General features: G+C 32.3%; 1 long non-coding RNA gene across 2 annotated transcripts; it reads right to left on the reverse strand.

Moving 5' to 3' along the window:
• Nucleotides 1–1,120: 1,120 nt before the first annotated feature.
• On the reverse strand, nucleotides 1,121–3,865 carry LOC129801213 (uncharacterized). 2 transcript variants are annotated; one of them, XR_008751676.1, is made up of 2 exons: nucleotides 3,572–3,865; nucleotides 1,121–2,531 (listed from the first exon to the last, which is right to left on the reverse strand). It is a non-coding gene; the product is annotated as an uncharacterized LOC129801213 (long non-coding RNA). The 2 variants fall into 2 exon arrangements; XR_008751675.1 differs by lacking the exon at nucleotides 3,572–3,865 and adding an exon at nucleotides 2,932–3,417.
• Between the last annotated feature and the right edge of the window lie 1,581 nt (nucleotides 3,866–5,446).

Raw genomic sequence — 5,446 nt, forward strand, 5'->3', positions numbered from 1 at the left:
CTAATTGACTTTTTTTTGTTACTCTATTTTCAGAAGGTTGTTTAGAAACTTGGTAAGAGTTTATTGTCCTTGTTTTAACTAAAATTATTCTTAACACGTTTAAAAACAAATTGATATGTGGAGGTGAATTTGACTCGATATTTGGACAACTTGGTTATTAATTTGGACAACTTGGCTGTAAATTTGGACAGCTAATCTGCCTCAACAGGATGCCCATTGTTCTTCATTTCATGACCCAATTTCACCAAGTCCTCTTCCTGGTCATGTAAGGGAAACGTACACTCAAAAAAATCCACGGTTAAATGGGTATGTAAAACAGGGTTTGTCTATCAAACTGATGTCAAACCCTGTTTCAACCTAAACGTGGCAAGGTTTGACGTACAAGTATTTTTTAAACCCTGTTTCAACCAAACCCTGAAAAGGTAGGAAGTCAAATCCTGTTATGGATATTGATTAACCTTGCCGTCAGTAAACCTTGGCAGGAATGAAGACCAATCCTCGTCACGATTATATTTTAAACCCTGTTTTCGTCAAACCCTGGCAAGAGTAAACCATAATCCTTGTCAGGGGTATATTTTAAAACCTTTTTCTCGGTAAACCTTGGCAAGAATGAAGACCAATCCTCGCCATGTTTATACCTTAAACCCTGTTTCGTCAAACCCTGGAAGGAGTATTGCTTAACCCGTAACACGGGTTACACTTAATCCTTGTTTCCATCAACCCCTGGCAAGCGGAAAAACAACCCTTGTCATGAGTTTATTCAAATCTCGCCTCTTTCAACCCCTGGATGACTATTTTTAACCCTTGTTAAGATTAAAATCAAATTTACTTGGAAAATAATTAAATAAAACTAGAAATTCTTATTATAATATTTTGCATCACTAAGGAAATAAAAAGTAACGGCTAGAATAAAAAGTTTATATTTTAGTCGTTATTTTCTTATTTTCTCAGTGAAGAAAAATATTATAAAAGGAATTTCTAAGCCTTATTTAATTGTTTTACATGTAAATTTGACTCAAATTCTAACAAAGATTGAAAAATAATCTCCAAGAAGTTTACTTAAGTGAGATTTGAATTTCTCATATACATACATCAGTGTAGAAGTATAAAAAAAATATAATTAGGTTAAGTAAACATTTAGAATTTATTACAATAAAATAGTACTTGTTTCTCTAACAATATATCATTATAATTCCTTATTTTACTATTAAATAATTATAATTTAACACAAATATAAGAATTTATAACTCCTAGTTATTTCATTACTTTAAACTTTATTATATTATTATTTTTTAAGGTATCGTAAAAATATCTGTTATTTAAAGCTTTTTTAAACAATATTGGCAAAAACTAGGGAGTAAATTTTACAACAGCATGAGAAAAGTTATTTTCAAAATAATTAAGCAAAAACTTAGGAAAATCCATCAAGAAAAATTGACAGTATTTGTTTACCTATATATTCTTTTTCAATATTTAATCTTATCTCAATGAAAAATAAATAAATATATCTAGATTACCTTAACAGCTTTATGGCGTCTACACACTAGTAGAATTTTTTTTTAAATGCCTTTTTTAAAAAATTCTGACGTTTCTACCTACAAGGATATGGGAAATTTGCTTTAAAAAGGCATTTTTAAAAAAAATTCTACTAGTGTGTATACGCCAGCATGGCGTATACACCCTAGTAGAAATTTTTTGTAGTATTGGAACTTTAAAAAAAAATATATACATATTCTTTGATAACAAAGTACAACATGTGAAGAATATTTTCTCATCTCAAAGCTTCAAGCCAGCGAGAAACTTTAGGATAGAGCCTTTATAAATTTATTTAAAGCCAATTGAGAAGAATCAACTGTAAAAGCTCTTTTTAAAATCTCAATTTGTGAGATTCATATGCAAAATTTTTCGAAAACTAATGCATCAATTTCATCGAAAATTTGCATACTTCTAGAGTTGATTGTTTAAAACTTAAACAAGGATTTGTTTTTTTTCCTTGGTCATACCTTATTTTGCACGGCGAAATGTAGTGTACAATACGCCATTTTTTCTTGTAAACAAATTTCATGTTTTTAAACTTTCGTTGAAATATAACTTTTACTCAACTGCTAATAGCAAATATTTAGTTTTCTGATTTCAGAGAAAATTTATGTGAGTTATGTCTCCGAAAATCATTTTAAAATATCAGCCTCTTAAAATTTGTAAATGAAAGTTTTAGAAAATATTGTTCTAATGTTGTACTTTTATGTTTCAGAGTTGGATTTGAAGAAATATTCTTTATTATATTTAAAAAAATTAAAGAGGGCATATTTTTTGGTTTCTGAAACCTACGTAATTCCTTAAATTAATCAATCCTGCTTCAGCCTGCACCACTTCAAAGGATGTGTAAGCAGGACGGTGGCAATTATTTTATTTTGCACTTTCCACTGCTCCCTGGCGTGTTTCTGCTCTCTGCTCTTGAAATTTTAGGTAGAATTTCCATGTTTCAGTATGATCCTCTCGTTCGAACTTCTGCAAATCTGGAGTTCCGACATCTAAGAAAAAATGGTAACATAAACTAAAATTACAAAATTTATCTTAACCGTTTAGACATGTAGATAGATAGATAGATAGTTGTTTATTCATTAGCAATAAATGAGACTAAATCCCGTGGAAAATAGAAAACGTGTAAAACGGTTAACTCGAGATTAAAAAAAGAAGTTAAAACATAATCTTGACACAGTTTAAAATTCAAAAGTCTTTAGAATATTTTGTGGTGAACAGCATTTCACAGTTTTTTCACTAAAATCACGAGAAATTTTATCGATTTTTTTTTAGAAAATAAAGATAAAGATAAGAAAATAATAATTTTTAAAATTTCGTGAAAATCCCGTTAAAAATACAGAAAACGCCGCACTTTAACTTTGGATGCGCACACTTTGCACCAATACTAACCGTGGCAAGGATGAAAATCAACCCTTGAGAGATTAAAACACTTAAGGTTAACTCAAGGTTAAAACAGGGGTAAAATCCTAATCTTGACACGGTTTAAAATTTAGGCGTACGGAAAATCCTCAGTGAACAGCATTTTCACGCTTTTTCCACTAACACCTTCAAGAATTTCACTGATATTTTTTATGAAAATTAATTTCTCACTGTTTATTTAGGCATTGATGGTGGAAAATTTGGACAAATTCTGTGAAAACTTGAGGAAACGCCGCACAATGGCTTTAGACGCGCACACATTGCACCAATACTAACCGTGGCAAGGATGAAAATCAACCCTTGAGAGATTAAAACACGGTTAACTCAAGGTTAAAACAGGGGTAAAATCCTAATCTTGACAGGGTTTAAAATTTAGGTGTGCGGATAATCCTCAGTGAACAGAATTTTCACGCTTTTTCCACTGAAATCTTCAAGAATTTCACCGAGATTTTTTTAGAAAATATATTGCTCACCATTTATTTACACATTTACGGAAAAATTGGCCCTAAATTCAGTGAAAATCTCATGAAAAAAAGAGAAAACTCCGCACTTTGATTCTTGACGCGCACGTTTGGTTACAAACTTGAAAAGAAAATTAAACACCACTTACCACAGATCTTTTCACAATTTACTCTTCTTCTATGTCGCTGATATGTCCCTGGGTGGTCACTGGGGGCTCATATTGAGCCCCAATCCCCGAAATGTCAACGCGAATGCCTCCATTCTTTGAGGCACACTGAACACTAAACACCATTTTTCTCTTACTGATTCCACTTGACAAGTTTACACGAGAAACCCTTAAATGCATTAAGAATCTCGCCATGATAGAAATTTAAAACCATTCAAACCTTGCGCAAGATTTAAACCGATGTGCTAAGGTTAATAGTGAAATCCTTCACTAAAAAAAGGAGTTAAAATTTGCTGAAACAGGGTTAACTCATGTTTACAGTTTAAAACCTTTTTAAAATTAAACCGTGACTAACCCTGTTTATAGTCGATTTTAAACCTTGCCTCAAATAAGCTCTTTTTTGAGTGTAGAATGTCACAAGAAGCCCGGAAACTTTCCATATCATTCATTAAAGTGAGTTAACTTCGGTACTCCAAGTACGTGTGGATTTACTCATTCCCTGGCCTTTCCGAGAGCCTTTCAAGGCATTTCTCGCTACATCTCTTTCGTAGAGATGATGCTCCTTTGTTTCTCCAGGCATTTGTCCAACCTAGTCATCACAAAAGCTAAAACTTCACGAAATTTTGTGAGAAAAAGACCTGTCCAAAATAAGGAGTATCACCTCACTGGTGAATGTCTTAAAAAATTTCCTATTGTTCACACGAAAAAGGTAATTCACAAGGCAAATCTCACTTTAGGTCAAATGTACAAATCACCATTAATGTGAATCAACACAATATTCAATGAATATTCAATAATATCACTCAAAAAAAGCAAAGAGACATTGTTAGTACTTCACCACAGCTAAATAAGACTGAAATAAACACGAAGTTTTGTCATATTTCTCGTAAGCAATTGCTCACACTGAATTTTCAACAGAGTAATTTCAACTCAAATCATTTTCAAAATTTAACGTATTTAGTGTTAAAATCTTCCAAAAGGAACAAGTATTTAGATAGAATTCATAATTCATCAAATATTGGAATAAAAATCCATAATTTTAATCAATTTATTTTTAGTGTCCAATTTTATCCTCAAAGTGTCCAAAATAAGTAACTGGACAAAATTATGAGCCCTTACCCTAATTTAGCAGTAATTCCTTAATTTTGAGTTGTGTATTTGTCGACTCCTTACCGCCCAAGGGACTGTATGTTGGTAGAATTTTGGAAATCTAAAGTTTCCGAGTTTTTAACATCAGAGTGTTTGTCTGTCTGTGCATCTTTGTGTCTGGCCAATACCACACCTAGGACCCAATCGGGGAACCCCTTCATAAATTGGCCCTGTGACCATTAACACACCCCTCATTTTTCCTCCATCCCTTCCCTTCTCTTCCAAAACTATGTTTTTTGAGATTGTTCGAAAACGCGTCGTGCGATTTTTTTCATTTTTGGATGTGTTTTAAAGTTACAAGGCTAAAGGTTAAAAAGACTCTAAGAATCGCATTTATCAACCGGATGGTATAAATGATTGAGTTTGTTGAAAAGGTCTCGGAATTTGTTGACAAGCCTTTACCAATAACTAATTTTTATCCAAAATTCAATTATATTGCTCCCTAGCTATTATTCAGACGATGTTTTCAGTTGTTTATAAATCAGTTCAAAGCGCCTGTTAACCGGTAAACTTGAGAAGAAATTCCCCAGTGTGGGAAAACTCTGCGAAATCCTTGAACTCATGAACATTACTCTTTTCATCATAAATTGGACCAATAAAGAACTATTATAATGTAGGCAAATGATGCGAAAGTAGGGAAGACTGGGGCAAAATTTGTCAAAACGAAAATTTCAATATTCACTATTTTCTAAAATAAAAGAGACTAAA

Source organism: Phlebotomus papatasi, chromosome 2, assembly GCF_024763615.1.
Source record: "Phlebotomus papatasi isolate M1 chromosome 2, Ppap_2.1, whole genome shotgun sequence".
NCBI lineage: Eukaryota > Metazoa > Arthropoda > Insecta > Diptera > Psychodidae > Phlebotomus > Phlebotomus papatasi.